We start from the raw sequence: 16,393 nt of genomic DNA, 5'->3' as shown, positions 1-16,393 counted from the left end.
TGTGCCCCAGAGCTAAGCATCTCTCAAGGGCCTCTTAGTGAAGGGAACTGCAAGAGATAAAGCCCAAGGGTGTTTTTCTTGCTTGGTGGCATTTTGGTCTATAGAAGATGTAGAGAAATAACACAGACAGATGTTAGCTGTCCTAGAGAGAACTATGAGGAGGATTTACAAGAAGCTTAAGCCCGAAGTAAAGATGTCAGAGATGCTCAGATCATGTTTGGGGTCAAGATCTGCTTCATTCTAAAGAGGGCATGTAAATCACATTCAATACAGACAGAAAGTCAAATTCTTCTTCTACCTGCGGAATGAACTCAGCTTCAGTAATGTATATTTAACATAGTCAGGGAGCCTCTCTTACTTAATCCCTGGGACTGTGACCTGAAAGTTGCACCAAAACTCTTCAAAAAAAGTGTTTCTGATCAGACAGTCACTAATACACTGAGATGACAGAAGTCTTGATCAAACACAGTTCATCAAATCCTATTGCAGAAAGAGGGAATCGGATTTTAAACCACATTTATTCTCTGTTAAGACAGTGATCCTGGCTTCCAAGTAGTGAGTATATTAAATGTGTTTTTGATGCTCCCAGTGGAATAAATAGCAACAGTACTTTAAAAACAAGGGATACACTTTAAAAGTTATTTGTTGTGTTCCTTATACTGTCATACCATGTTTTTATTAAAAGTCTAGCTCTGTCTGATAGCAGCACACTACTCCTTGGACACCAACTTTCAGCCTTTACAGAATACTTCACAAAAGTATTCACGTGTCAACAAATCTTTTATAGCAAAGGACCTTTTCCTAAAAAAGTAAGCTAATGCTTCATCTAAACTCACTTCGACTTCAGCTTAACAGCTCCTTTAGACCACATCAGTCACTTAAATTCCAGATTCAGACTAGGTACAAATCTCAAGTGGTTTAATAGCACTGCTGACTTAGCTTTTCACTGAAGCAGTTTTTAGATTTGCTTTCATTCATTTGAACTAAAGAACAAATAATCTCTTCTAAACACAATGAAAAGAATTTTCAATTTTAGTATCTTAATGTAAAACCAGTAACACCTACCATTGCACAGAGATGAGCCATGGTGTTTACAGTAGAACAGCAACTGTGTATTTCTTCTGGTTTTCAACCCTCAAGTTTCAAGCCTAGAGTGAATTTCTTCCTTCTTGTCAGCAAAATACCATGTTCCTCTCCCACTATGCTTCTGGTACTACTTGAATTACTTCAATGCAATTAGACCACAGGAGCTAAAACAAAAAAAGACAAACAAAATGAGTTTTCTCCCCTCCTACTTCTTGGGATCAAAACAAAGATGTAATGAATTATTAATTTAAAATTGAATTTAAAATTAAATTTATTCAATTACCTATTCTTGGAAAATACGGTCTGCATGCAGAAGTAAACATCAGTCTTCATTGACCTTCCTCCCTTCTTAAAAATATCAGAGCAGAAGTTGCTTCCCAACTACCCAAGGCTCATGGAAAAGGGTGTGCATATTCAAGATTTTATCCCAGGAGTTCTCATGCCATAAAATTTTGTTTCATTCCATAAGTCAGTGCCTTCTTCTTCATTCAAGAAATGAGACCTTGATATCAAATAGTGCTGAGATGACCCGCAAGTATTTCTAAAAGATAAAACAGTATAGCTGTAGCTTTCTAGAGATCAGATTTTTTTTTTCACTATTGCCTCTGACTGTAACAAAAGTTAGAACTTTCCTGAGGCAGTCCATATGTATTGCAAACTCTGCTGTTTCTATTAAGCACAAGCCAAAGTCTTTGCAGAAAGGACTCTGGTTTGTTTGAGTTTCTGATGCTGGGCCCCTCGAAGAATCAGATAGTTTAAAACTTTTGTATAGTTTCAAACTTAAAACTTTTAAGCTTTTATATCTTAAAATATATCTTGTTTTGAGAGATCAAAATTCTGTAATCCATAACTGAAAAAACCCTTATTAACAGAAAGGATGGGTCCCTAAAGATGACAGATGAATGATGAAAGGTATTTTATTTATATGGGTCAGATCAGTTCTAAGTCTCTCAAGCTCACTGTTCCCATGGGTGGCCTGGGGCTCTTTGCTTCTTTACCCTCTCAGACCAGAAGTCTAATACTTTCTCAAGACTGTTACAAAGCTTAAAATATGACTTGTCACAGATGCCTGTGACACCAACACACAGCAAAACAGTCACAGTACATGCTGACACACTCCTATCTATTACCCTGCACTATGTTCTTGATAGGGAGACTCTTTCCAAGTTATTACATTGCAGTAACAGGATTTGAAGTTCAGGCAGACAGAGATGTGTTTTTCTCTTTAGCAAGAAGTTCAAGTAGCACATGTTTCATGGCAAGAGGGACTAGTTTAAGGTTAGGACCAAAACAATGGAAAAACCCCACAAAGACTGGACAGCAGGGTGAAGTCTTTCCCCCTGAGGCTGGGAGGGGTTGTTGCACATGCATAAAGCAGTTATTCCCTGGAGTTATTCCAGATCATCTGGTAAACCCTTCCGCTTCTATTGCAATACTCAAGAGCCCAGATCTGAAGTGTTTCTGGACTTTTTAAATAGTCATGTACTTGTGCAAACTAGGAAATAATTCTGACCTTATTTCTACCACCACAGGCTTACACTACAAAACTCATGTTGGCAGTGGAGGTGTCCTGAGGACCCTGAAGTGTGGGTGCTGCACAGGTAACTACACCCTGGGTCCCAGGATGGGATACTCACCCACATCTAGGCTGGCAGGGGTGTGGGACAGAGCAGAACTGCACAGAGTGGGGCACCCACAGCTCCTACAGCAAGGGTGTGCAGGCAGGAGGTCCCAGACAAGGAGGGGTGTCCGTGACCTGTGAGGGGGAATATGTGTGCACACACAAATCTCTGTGTGTACCTGGCACATCTGGATTAGTTACAGAGCGTGTAGGGGAGGGGTCACAAATTTATAGTTACCTCTTTATAACAGGGGTATGTAGTGAATATCTGTTGTACTGCTGATATCAGCCCTGAATGCGTTGTTCAGTGTCTGCCAGCTCATTACATAACATTAATAAATCAATGAACCACTTTGACCCTGATTTGACTTAAACTGTGTGAACACATCAGGATCTATTACGGTGTTCAGTCAATGAGAGGAACAATGAGCTGAAATTTGTCAAATTCCCCCCAGTTTGTCTGAATAACTGGGCTTATAAACACAGAAACAATAGGAATTTCCAATGCATCAATGGGACTATGAGGAAGAACACCACCTTTTTCCTCCCTCCTGTCTCAATCCTCTCTCAATGCATCATTGCAGTTCCCATTGCAGGCAGAGTTCACCCGCTGCATGACCACCAGGCATCCCCAGCCCCTCAGTCTGGGAGCAGTTGGCCAATTATCATGACAGCAACTCACTTAAACATTGTTCTGCTAAAGTTGCCAACAGTGACATCTGGGCTACTTTCCTTGATCTTACTCGATTTCTCCTTTTTGGGCTATTTATCACTTTTTTTCCCCTCCAGTGGAACTGGGTGGAGTGCAGGAGTCGGTGTGATGCTGCAGAGCACTCTGCCTGCACCAGCAGAAGTGCTGCTCACTGGGCTACAGACATTTCTTGGCAACAGTGGGTTTGAATACAGTCTCTGTTGAGCTATGCCAGTGTGTGTGTGGGGAGAACATAGAAGGAGTTCTTGCTGCAGTATCATCATCCAGCGCTGATTTTAAGTTATCTGGAGTCATTCTGCCCAGAAAAAGGGCCATTTTCATTGTATGCATATTTATGCTCAGCAGTAACCATCTTACAGAGAAATGGGAAGCAGTTTCACTTTAAAGGCTGATTTAAGTTTTCCCACTCTACCCCATGAAGATACAGTTGGCAGCACATGTTCTCAGAGAGCACATTAGTGCTGAATTCATTCAAACCTCCCCGAGCGGGTAGGAAAAGGACCAGAGCAATTCTTACATTATTCATGGCAAGTTTTGGCAACTGTCTCAGTTTCAGCATTCGCAGCTTCTGCTCTGTAGTATCTCCATTGTCCCACGTGTCTCCCATATTCAGGCTCAGCATTTCCAAAAGTAATAAATATGTTACAGGCTTCCAGTGCCAAAGACAGGGAGAAAAGCTGTAAGGCAGCCCACATTCCAAAGCATCCGTCTCTTTCTTTTACTGGTGATCCTGAACCTGTTTTTCCAGAACACAGCTCTTCTTTTTGGCAGGGTAGGACATATGCAAACTCTTACTCTTCTTCCACTTTCTTTTGCACTGTCAAACTCTTGAACTTCTTTTGGAGGGGCAGGATCATGCAAGGAAAAGACCTGAGGCAGGGTAAAGAATGGAAAAAAATATACCTGGCAGTAGTAAAGAAGGGTGGGTGAGTCCCATTTCAAAGCACTTCCACAGTATCTTCATTTTGTCAGCTCATTATCTCTGATCATCCTCCATCCACACCATCATGTATAATTCTTAGTTGTTACCCTTTCTGTTCACACATGCATAATAACAAAAAATTTGTCAGCTGTGGAAGCATAATAATGTAGCAATCAACCACCAGTAACCAGCTGGAGCTGGGATTTTTTAAAAAATATATTTATTTAGGAACATGTGGCATTTTTGGAACCAGACGCATACTGACTTTTGCAGAAAGGGCTTATTTGTATATGGTCTGGAAGCTTCATTTTCTGGTGACACGTGTCCCCTCTCTAGGATAAAAGGCGTTTCCTTTGCTGCCTTCTGCTTCCCCTCTGCTGGCTCTGATGCTGTGTCCATCTTCAGGGGAGCTTTGTGAGGGCAGTTGTGTCACTTTTCCTTGAATATCTCTTAGTCTTGAGTGATGGAGGAGCATCCACACAAAATTACATGGTTGACATTTCCAAAAGCCACAAAGTGGCTGTAAAGAACAGGTCCCCAGCATGGTGTTGGATTCCGATGTCATTTTTAGATGATTTTGAAAACGTTTTCTTTCGTACCACACAGCTTTCCTCCAAAGCACGTGATTGAACTGAACTTCAATGGCTTTGTCTGGGTCCCTGTTCACAAGTTTTCCTTATAATACTTGAGATGAAATAAAACTGCTGAGGTTCCTTTAAAGTTGCAAAATCTGCTCTCTGAGATTGTTGCCCTGGGGTTTGTCGTGGAAGAAAGACATGGAAAATACAATTTTCTTTAAATCCCTGCTGTCCTTTGTTTGAGCATTTGACTCTAATCCTCCTTAGTCATAAGAAGTTTATTATTTGTTTAACGTTCCTTCTGTGCCTCTGAAAATAACAGAATTAAGAGAAACAGTATGATCAATAGTTGCTCGCGGAAATCATAAAGCAAGCTGACAGCTCCCTCCTGTCAGTGCAGTGCCCAGGCCAGGCAGCCCATGGGGATGGGGACACAGTAACACCATGGTGCAAGGAGCTGTCCCCAGGCTGTGTTGGGGACAAGTGCAGCTCTCTGAGATCAGACATAATTCAGGCCCCAACTTCATTGCCACCAGGAGACCATCAGGAGACCACCAGTGCTTGTTCTCTGGGAGAACCACAGGGCACCAGGCCAACAGTTCCCAAGCAGAGGGCTCCAGGATCATTCTCCTTGGGGATAATTTTATTTCACTTACTTCTGACTCTTCTCCACTTTGTTCAATGGGTGTCTGAGCATTTCATTGCAGTGAAACTGCAGGCTGAAAACACACGTTGTCTTCTCTACGGTCACCCATCTACCAGCAGGTGGAATCCCATTTTGTATTTAGTGAGTACACCAGAGGGAAAAGTGAGATCTAACAGACTTCTTTCCTTCCTAACTGGCCTAACAATTCCTTCCTTCTCCACATCCACTTAAAGAGCAAAGTCAATCAAAACATCCTTTCCAATTCAGTAAATTATTAATATACTACTGATTTTGCAGTTTTACAGAAGGGGAACAAGCAGAGAAGAAATAGCTTGGCAAACCCATCTGTACTGTGGTAATGAAGAGCTAGAGACCTGTGGGCACTGGATTGCAATGAGAAATCCCAGCCCCAGCCCAGCACTGCCTCCAGCTTCCCCCTTGCATGGATAAGAACTGTCTCTGCTCCTACCAAAACCTAGACCAAGCACTGGTGGGGTAGCAGGGAGATCACAAGGCAGATGTAGATGAGGACCAGCACTGGGTAATAAGGAGCAAGTACAGTTATGGTACACTGGGAGCAGCTCAGTGACATTTTTCTGTCACACAAAGGACAAAGATTTACTGTACTGAATCCAGTGATGCTGTACTTGTTTGAAACCAGTACTAATGAGAACTGGTCTGGGCTGCAATTTCTGCAAAAACTTTGGTGATGCCTTAGAGGCACAGCAGAACTGCATCCCCTTGCTGTGGGTAATAGCTTGGTGTGGGTGGAGTGGCAGACTCTTGTTTCAGATTACAGTGACTTCAGCAAGTTATGAAAAACAAGCAGAAAAAAAAGCTCAAAACCAAAATCTGGTTACTGCACAGCTGCACAAAGTGCTATGGGAGTGTCTGGCATCTCCTTAGAGGTGGCACATTGGGAAACTGCAGTGTGAGGAGGCAGCAAGTTTCATCTCCCCCTGCATGATGTCTTTGCTCCTGCTACTGTCCTGGTTTGGGCCAGGATAAAGGTGATTTTTCTGAGTCTCTTGTAGATGGTTGAACTTGCTGGGGTTGACAGCAAGTTTCTCAAATGGAGTATTCCATCCCATGTGCGTCATCCTCGGTATGGAGTTGGGGGATCTCGAGGACCGAGCCACACCCTTACCAGCTGATCGGCCTCACCTGAGATCATCAGCAGAAGTGCTGGGTACCACCCCCCTTAACAGCTAATTGGTCTCACCTGTGGCACTATAAAAGACCAGCAGAAGCTCCTGGCTGCCTCCCTGGCTGGCTGCTCGAACCCACGACCCTGAGATTAAGAGTCCCATGCTCTACCGACTGAGCTAGCCGGGCTAGAGAGCCAGTGTCCTGGTTTGGGCCAGGATAAAGGTGATTTTTCCAAGGAACGAGATCTGATTCCAGCTCAGCAATGCCATTCTTTCTGCTGGAGTTGGAACTCAAACTATTCAGGCAAATTAGTAAAAATTTAAATTGGACTCGAGCCAATTAGCTCGGGCCCCACGTTGGGCGCCAATAAATCTGTCAAGGTTTAACACTGGCCCGGCGATTAAACCGGGTGACAGATGCTCTCTATTAATCTCTCTCTCCTCCTTGATAAGAGAGGAGAGAGAATAAGGGAGAGAGACTTATGGGTTGGAGGCTAAACCAATCAACTTTAATGAAACAATAATGGTAAATAGGAAAAAAAAAGAAAAATGCTATATATATATATATATATACAAATATACAGGAGAATGAATATCAGAGTCCTTCCCCCTTTTCCCCCAACAATTCTCACACAAGCCGGGTGAAGGCAGGCAGGCAAGCAACTGGGCAGCAGGCAGGGCAAACGGACTGGATGGGATCCTTCCAAGATGCCGGGTGAAGGCAGGCAGGCAGGCAACCGTGCAGCAGGCAGGGCAGCAAGGGAGGCAACCAGGCAGGGCAGCAAGCAGGGCCACAAGCAGCCAGCCAGGGAGGCAGCCAGGAGCTTCTGCTGGTCTTTTATAGTGCCACAGGTGAGACCAATTAGCTGTTAAGGGGGGTGGTACCCAGCACTTTTGCTGGTGATCTCAGGTGAGGCCGATCAGCTGGTAAGGGTGTGGCTCGGTCCTCGAGATCCCCCAACTCCATACCGAGGATGACGCACATGGGATGGAATACTCCATTTGAGAAACTTGCTGTCAACCTCAGCAAGTTCAACCATCTACAAGAGACTCAGAAAAATCACCTTTATCCTGGCCCAAACCAGGACAGCTACCCAGGGCAGCAAAGGGCTAAAAGCAATCCTGAGCACACCTCCAGGAGCTGCAGTCATGGTGGTTCCTCCAAAACATCCTGGGTTTCTCACATTCTTAAAGAACACTATGGCTTAGTGAGTAAAGCACCAACTACCCTGATTTGGTAAACAAAGGTTTGGGGGTTTTTTTTGGCATTAACTCCTTGTTAAGTTTCCACTTAAATGGTGATAATTGTCTTTCAAGGGGTGAGCTGTCATTTCAAAACCTTTCCTCTCACCTATTGCCCAGGAAAGTATTGCACATCTGGAATAGTAGTAGTAGGCTGGGGGTTTTTTTTGTTGTTGTTTGTTTGATGTTTATTTGTTTGTTTATTTGTTTGTTTGGTTTTTGGGCTTTTTTTTTCTAAAAGGAAATTTTAACAGTATTGCCAGACTCCAAATCTAGCACTCCATTTACACCTTATGCAAAGAAAATATAGGAGAGTGCATCTGGGATAAAATGGCAGCTGATTATCCCCCCCCAGTTTGGCAGTGGTTGAGTGAGGATCTGCCTGGTATGATTATATTGGAGTTCAAGAAAAAGAAAAGAAAAAAGAAAAAACAGAAAAGAAAAAAAGAAAGAAAGGGATAAAGTAAAAAAAAAAAAGAAAATAAGAAAAGGATAAGCTTCTATAAAAATTACAACATGGAGAGCAAAGCATGAAGATTGCTGCAGTGGCTGAGCATTCAGGATGTGTTTGCACGATGTTGCTGATGATCATGGCAGCAAGACATAGTACTGAGCATCTTTTTTTAAGAGCTGTGATGGGAGACTTCAGGGGTGTTGGCTCAGCTCAGCTGCTTGGGATCTCATTTTACCTTGGCTCTCCCTAGATGCATACAAGAGCACATTTGTACAAGCCTTGACACTACACACCAGGGGCTACTTGTGAAAACAGTGGTCAACTGGCAGAGCATCATCTGAACATTAAATTGATAATTTTCCCTTGCTTTGGACTTTCTCTGAAATTGTCCCAAATATTTCAGATTGCACAGTTTACAAAAATTAATAGCAGCTGATGGACTGGCCTCAAAACCAGATGTAGCTAACTAAGCAAGACTGTAACACAAAACCATAAGTATCACGTTAGAACACTTTATAATCCAGCAGGTTTAAAAAAATAAAAAAAAGCAAGCACCCATCTTTCCATACCATTTTAAAACTTTGTAAAGTTGCCCAATTAGAGTATATTTTACAAGGATTTTGGGCAGCAGCATTGACCTGATAGCCAGATTAATGTCACAGAGTGTACCATGGCTTCTCTCTGAAGTTTGCCAGTCCCACTGCGGGAGCGGCAAAGAAAATGCGTGCAACCAATATGGTTGATAAACGAACTTCTGGTTTATTGCGCAGCACCTTTCGCTTATATAGTGCTTCCGTGACCACACCCCAGCCACCAACATAACTTTTTATTGGACACCCGGTGTGTTTACCTGTAGCACAGCGAATCCCTGGTGCAGGTAGCACCGGAGTATGGGCCGATCTAATTGGCCTCCCAAACATGGGGTTGGGCATAGTAAAGGGGTCGCACCCCCCCATCTCTTCGAGAATATTCAGGAATATTCTCCAACATTCTCCAAACCTCTCTAACGTTCCACAACATCCCACAGTTAGATCAGGGATGTGGATGCACACTTTATCTTGGGTAGATGCAGCTTCTCCATCAGTAAAGCAATTCGAAGAAGAGGGAGCTGACTTTGAAGCTGTGAATGCCTGAGGATATTAATGGCAATACCTGGCTGCTCCAACTCCAAAACTTCCTTCTGTGTTTCCAAAAGCTCTGTTTGGCATGGCTGTGTTTTCCCTGTAAGGCCTAACAAGCTCCAAATGAAATTCATTATTTTGATTGGAGAAATTACTTGAGACACAAAGATATTTTTTTAACCCACTCACCTGCTGGGACATAGAAACTACAGTAGGGGCTGCCACTAATTATGCTGTGGGCACTCATGGAGAGATGCAGCTCTTATCCCCATGGGTACATTCATTCTACTGCTCTGAAGCTTTGTTTTCTTTTTTTGAGAGAAGCTGCATTTTGAGCACAGGAGGCTCAAAGCTTGGGGATGCTTCAAGAACCTGGGGCTGGGGGACTTGATTCGGATTTTCTGTATTGCAGGTGCCTTGTAATTATGTAGTTGTTCAGCTATGCATATTTATGAACAAGAAATAGAAATGCGTGACAGCTTCAGAGATTAATTCTGAGCCACACACCTGCCAAGTGTGGAGTGAAGTAGAAAAATATCTGTTGAATGAATTGGGATTTCCCCCACACCTTTTCTTCAAGTTAGAAGAGCTGTGCTGTGGGATTTTCAAGAAACCCCCATCATGACAGAGAAGTGATGGCAGCTGGGTCACATTCTCCACGTGTTTACTGAAAAGTCCAGAAAGGAACTGCCCTCCCCTGGTGTGCCCTGAAGTGCTGGTTTGCCTTGGGGTGGCTGAATGAGCTTCAATCTGTAGGCACAAATTTGCTGGGACAAGGCTTAGAAGGGCTTAACCATAGAGCAGGAAAACAAGACACGGAACTGCATTTAAAAAAAGTAATTCCTTTTTTTTTTTTTTTTTTCTGGCTTAAATTACATGTGAAAATATAGATGTTATGTTGCTTGGAAAGATGGTCATTCTTCAAGTGCCAGTGAGATAACTGTACTTCTGGAAAGATTTTCTAGGTTTTCTGAATGATTAATGAGGACAGAAAAAATAAAAAGATGAAGTTTAATAGGAAGACTTTTCTTCCAGTAAAATGGATATGATGAATGCAAGTAAAACAAAATTGAAGGGGAAATTTTTCCCTGTGAAATATTTTAGATCAAAAGCAAATATAGGTCATTCCACTGGAAGAAGAGAACAAATGCTTTATGCACAGAGTCCTTTGTAAAATAATAAACTTTACTGTTTTCCAGTTTATTCCAGGTGAGACCTTGAATCTTGTGAGAGAATTGACCTGAGCTCAGGTATCCACTACAACTAATGCCCCTTCAGCTTAAAAAGTAGATTCTCCCACCAGCATTGCCCTCTTTTCCCAGCATAACCTGCTCTTTCCCTGGAAGTCCACTCTAGCTGACAGACTTCAGGATTACTGGTGTCACTCACTTGGCCATGGTTTCTATTCTGCACCCCTTCAGTGTCACACAAGGGTCTGGCATTTGTGTCAAGGGAGATGAAGCATAGTATAAATGATGTGAAAGTACAGGTGCTGCTCAATTCATAATCTGAGCTGAATAATTTGACTGCCTTTTCCTGAGAACAGAGAGAAAATAGAGACAAGAGGTAATCATGGTGTCATCTCTGGCAGCAATCTTACATAGGACTTTACCCTGATTTAGATCACAGTGATGCAAGGGGCAGTTCTATCTTTGATTTACTGAAGTAAGTGGTTGTGAAAAGACTCTCAGAGCTTCCTCTAACACTCTGCTTCACGTGGATGCTCTCTTGAGGAGAATACAGAGGAACCTTCCCTTTCTCATGACACACCATTCAGTAAAAAACCCACTCCTAAAAATATCAGCAAAGCTCTTCTCCCAAAACAAATGCTTCTCCTCATATCAAATGGTATTTCAAAAGGGCAAGGTTGTTAATAATGAGGACAGACATTATTCCCTTCCTTATTCAAGGGAAACTCATTAAGGGAATGTGTTTGCTGCAGGAGCCTGGGGTGTGGGGTTCCAGCACTGTGCCATGCAGCCAGTCAAGACCACACATTGTACTCTAATGGTAAAAATATTGGACACACAAAAAAGGCAGGGACCTAGAGGAGAGCTAGGCTCTAGGTCACGGCTGTAAGTCTGAGGGTGCTGCAGGTGTGGAACAGGAGGAGCTGCTGGTCCATGTACCATCCTATGGCTCTTCAGTACTTTCGGTACTTTTCTTGTACTTGTGCTCTGAATGTGACATGTGGCCAGTTCTGGAAAAAAAGTGACATCCAGCATGTCTTTGTCAGTGATAAAATAGAGTATAGCACTGCTAAAAGCCCTGATATCATCACTGCCATTTCACATCAGCGTGCCACATTTTTCTTTCTGAACTGTGTGACTCCACTCTCTCTTCCCAGAGCTTGCACGGATTTCCAGATTTTACCCTACTGCAGAGACCTCTGGCTTAATTCTGGCCTTACCTGCTAAGTATTATCAGCCCTAAAAGACTGGCCAGGGCTTTGAAGTGTCTTGTTCATTCATGTGTAAGCATTGCACTGGACTTTTCAAGCCACCCCTTTACAAACTACCCCTGTGGAGCAAGTTGCACTGGCACCCCTCAGGCAAACTGAAGCAAAGAGCAAAACAACCCAAGAATGGGGAAATCTTCATTGTACCCTTTTGTCCCTCCCTCCCACCCTTCTGCCAGTATCAGAAGGGAAATAGGCTAAAGCTTGATGCTCTTTAAAGTGAATGAGGCACTTTGATATTGCTGGAGAGGGAGCTGATCAGACAAGCTTGGCTATTCTTAATTCTGGCAAACAACGGAGCAGTGTGTTATCGACCCCTGCCTCAGGCAAGGCCAGCTTAGATCAAGCAGGAAACCAAATGTTGATGTTTCAGAGATTTCTTAGCTCTGAGGTACTCTAGCACACTGAAATATTTGTGCCAGAGAAATGAGATTCAATGCACTCGCTATTTTCTCACACTGTTTGAACACCCACAAGGAGTTCCCATGAGTGCCTTCCTGCAAGCAGGCAGGGGGTTGCTGATGGCGTAATTATCTCAAAATGGTTGCATTGCTTTTTTATTGGATTAACATTGAAAGCCCAAATATGTGCTTTCTGTGGGATGCTTCAGTGTAATTAGATGTTAGAAGACATGTAAATGTATATATGTCAGGGCAGAAGCTAACTCAATACATCACTTTTAAGAAGAGGCAACAGTGTCACTTTGTCATCTCTGGTGACACTGTGCTGGAGTTCGAGGTTCCAGTGAGCACAGTTCTATTAAAGGTCACTTAGAACAGGAGGTGAACAAAGGATTAATAAGAGTCTAACAAAAATCATGTTTTAAAATACATTTATTCTGTCAGATTTCATGAATGGTAGCTATTGCTCCATGCAAGCTGCAGGATAGTGTTCAGCAGTGTTCACTTACTCATCCTGACAGCAAACAAGATAAACATGTCAGCATGTGATGTGCCAAATATTTTCCCATAGAATTCAGGCAGGAGCTGCCAGTGGAGCTAGCTTTCAAGCAAAGAGAATGAATACACACATATCTGCCACCTACAAACAAGCAAAACCCACATCCCACCTGCAAAGGACCTTTTCCATTCCATCCGGAACTTAGGTTTGGTGATGCTCTTCAGTTCTGCCCGCTGTGTCACTCTCTTGACCCTTCAGTAAATCTCAAAAAATCCTGGTTTTGCAGCACAGGATAATTGCAAGGGGAAGATTTGCTATTTGTGCAAGCTCAAGAGATATGGGGAGCTGAGCAATGCTCATATGGCCTTGGCAGCTGTGAATGCAAAGGGCAGTACTGGGAGGCCCCAAATTGCCTTTACCTTTCATCGTAGGATAATTCTTCCTGGAGACTGAGCTCATGACCTTTATCGTAGTGAGTTTTATTTACAGATTGGGAAATGGCAGGGTGTCCTTTCAGATGAAAGGGATCAAAACACAAGGGAAAAAGAAAGACTTTGCAGAAGCAAAAGATCTGATTGAAGAACTGTTTAGAGAAATCTGTATAAACAGACTTGTTAGGCTGATATCTCACATTTTAGCCACAGCTTTTTGGAGTCTTTAACTAGATAATGAAGGGATCTTTCAGGCTTTGGACTCCTCAGTGCATTCATCTTTTAAAAACACTGCACCTATTTCCTTATGTGTTTGCAGCTGATTCCAGTGTAATTTTTCCCTGCCTTTCCTGTTTTATGTTCCCTCACCTGTTACCTACACATGACAGTCACTGCCTTAACATTCTGTATCCTGAAGATGCTCAAAAACATTTTACAGCCTCCTGACCTCATCCAGATGTCTATTTCCATCTATGAATGAGCACTGATACAGATTGCTGAGAGAAGTTGTGGATGCCCCAACCCTGGAAGTGTTCAAGGCCAGGTCGGACAGGACTTTGAGCAACCTGGTCCAGTGAGAGGTATCCCTGCACATGCAGGGCTGTTGGAAGTACATGATTTCTAGGGTTCCTTCCAACACAAACCATTCCATGATTAATTGTTGTGTTATTACCAGTGGCCTTTGTGTGACAGGCAGGGATCATGTTGCACCACAGAAATGAATCCAGGCTCAGCAGCAGGCAGGTGACCATCACAGGGACTGAGCAGAGGTGCCCCCTGCTTGCCCCAGGACATGGAGTGGAGAGCAGCCTGTGCCAGGCAGCTGGTCAGAATCTTGATAGCCCACTCCATTGCCAGAAGTCCCCCTGCTAGCCCAAAGTGGCACCCTGAACTCCAGGCTGAAACCCAGATGGAAAGGTCCATTGCCTTCTCCTGCCAGTCTAGGGAATGCTCAGGTCCCCTTCCTTGTTTTCACCGTGTGAGGCAGCAACACAAAGGTTGTGGCAAAGGCTGAAGTGTCTCCAGAAACGATTGTACCAGGATGTGCTGAAGAAAGAGGCTCTTCTCTCTCAAGCTGCCTCCTAAGGATAGAGCTGGAATGACAAGGAAATCACTGGCTTCATGGCTTAGCCTCACAGCAACTGGCTGTTTTTTGAGTTGAATCCGCTGCACCATCAATAATTTTACTGAAAGAAATCTTTAAATAGCAACAAACAACTACATATTACAAAAAACCCTAGGAGGCTGAATTATGGTTTAATTAATGCTCAGATTTTCTCAGATCTCTCACAAACACTGCTGGTGGTTAATGACCAACCAGCGTCTCAGGCAGCCCAATGCAGTCACCATTAGTCCTCTTCACAGATCAGTGAAGGTTCCTGCCATCCAACAGACATGAAATAAAAATAGTTGCATTTCTACAGGTAGGAATGAGTTGAGGCTGATAACTCTTGTGGTAAGGTGTCCCCAGCTGAGGGACAAGGGGATCCTGGTAAACCACTTGTCCATGGTCACACAGATAGAGAGGATGGACAGAAGTGAACATTACTTTGTTTACTGCCTGACTGAGCTCCCTCCACCTGCAGCTGCCTATTCACATCACAGCTGTCAAGAAAATATATGACATCTGGGTATTAAAGCAGTAGGAGAAATAAAAATGTACCCCATCTGTAAGGATCTCCCAGTTCTCAGTAGTTTTGGGCTTCTGAAATACTTCATCAGCATTTGAGTGGAAGACTCCTTTCAAAGGGGTAACACTCTGAAAATGAAACACTGTTATTATTCACTTGTACAGCTCCCCTCCAACTCATCATTTCAAGTGTTCACCACCCTGCCCCAAAGCCACGTCCCACACCCAGACCCAGCATGGCTATGGCTGTGTTGTAAGAGTTTTCCTGCAGTGCCCTGGAGGCCAAACCCAGCACAATGTCTGTGCCGTGCTCCTGGGGGTGTCACAACCGAGTCTGCCCTTTTGTGTGCTGTCTGCAGGAAAAATGGCCCCTCCACCACCACACAGCTGATGCTTGCTCCACAGAAGCAATGTATGAAAATACTGAAGCTGGCTATCTCTGTAGGATTGTTCACTACCTCCATTTTTTTTTTTTCCTGAGTGCAAAGAGGATGGACACTGCTGAAAAAACCCAACGCAAACCAACCCAACCCAAACCAAACACAAATCAAACAATATATATATATATATATTCTTGAATTAGTGTGTGCCAGCATGGTTTTGGTTTACCTGAGGGTGCAGGCGTTAAGTCCCAGGAGAGTGAGGAGGATGCAGGGCTCTCCTCAGTGCTTGTGTGAGGGAGGGAAGGGAGAGAGAAGGAGATGCTGCACAGGGGTGGTTTAGGGGGTGTTTCATTACAGACAGGAGTTTGGATACCAAACAAAGTTAACTGCAAGACCTGGAAGTTTGTTGCTGCTCAGGGGCTGGAGAAGCAGCCATCAGCTCCTGTTGCTCAGATCCACCCCATGGCTACACAAGGCAGGCAGCAACCTGCCTTGTAATTACAGGCTGCAAACAAACAGCACAAGATGACAAACAGGGCAAAATATAGCTTATTGCAAGCACTTCAAATCACAGCTCTAAATTTGATTGAAAAGTTGTGTAAAATTCAGAGATTTGCTGTAACTCCAAATGTACTGGTAATATGCTCAATTATATTTGTATTTTACCATAATGTAATTTAATGCTAGGCTATTATTCAGTATTTCAAGATACCATCAGAAAGGGTGAGCTGAATAAAATAAAAAAACAATGTAGTGGAAAATTTCAAAGAAACATAACAATTAAAAAGAAAACACTAAGCATTGATATAAAAAAAAGACACTTGAAAATGAATTTGTGAATTTTCTCCTGAATGCATTAGAATAGATAATATCACAGGAGTTTTACCCTCCAACTTTCCCTTCTACTTCCTCATTGTTTGAAAAGTTAGTGAGATGGAAATAAAACTGATCAGAATCTCATATGCCAAAGATTTACTCTGACACATTCAATGACAGAAGAAAAAGGGGGGGGAGAAAAAAGGAAATAATAAAAACCATTTAAGTCTCAAATTTGGAAATAC

General features: G+C 43.1%; 2 long non-coding RNA genes across 2 annotated transcripts in view; one reads left to right on the top strand and one right to left on the bottom strand.

Moving 5' to 3' along the window:
• The window catches only part of LOC139793411 (uncharacterized), a 410,787-nt gene that overhangs the window by 164,557 nt on the left and 229,837 nt on the right, over positions 1-16,393 (top strand). The gene's annotated exons all lie outside the window — the stretch shown is intronic.
• Positions 10,667-13,203, bottom strand: LOC139793781 (uncharacterized). The gene is made up of 2 exons (XR_011724800.1): positions 13,058-13,203; positions 10,667-11,730 (listed from the first exon to the last, which is right to left on the bottom strand). It is a non-coding gene; the product is annotated as an uncharacterized lncRNA (long non-coding RNA).

The sequence above is a fragment of the Heliangelus exortis genome, chromosome 2 (assembly GCF_036169615.1).
Source record: "Heliangelus exortis chromosome 2, bHelExo1.hap1, whole genome shotgun sequence".
Classification (NCBI taxonomy): Eukaryota; Metazoa; Chordata; class Aves; order Apodiformes; family Trochilidae; genus Heliangelus; species Heliangelus exortis.
Note: the sequence above shows the minus strand (reverse complement) of the source record. Positions and strands in the feature narration are given on the sequence as shown.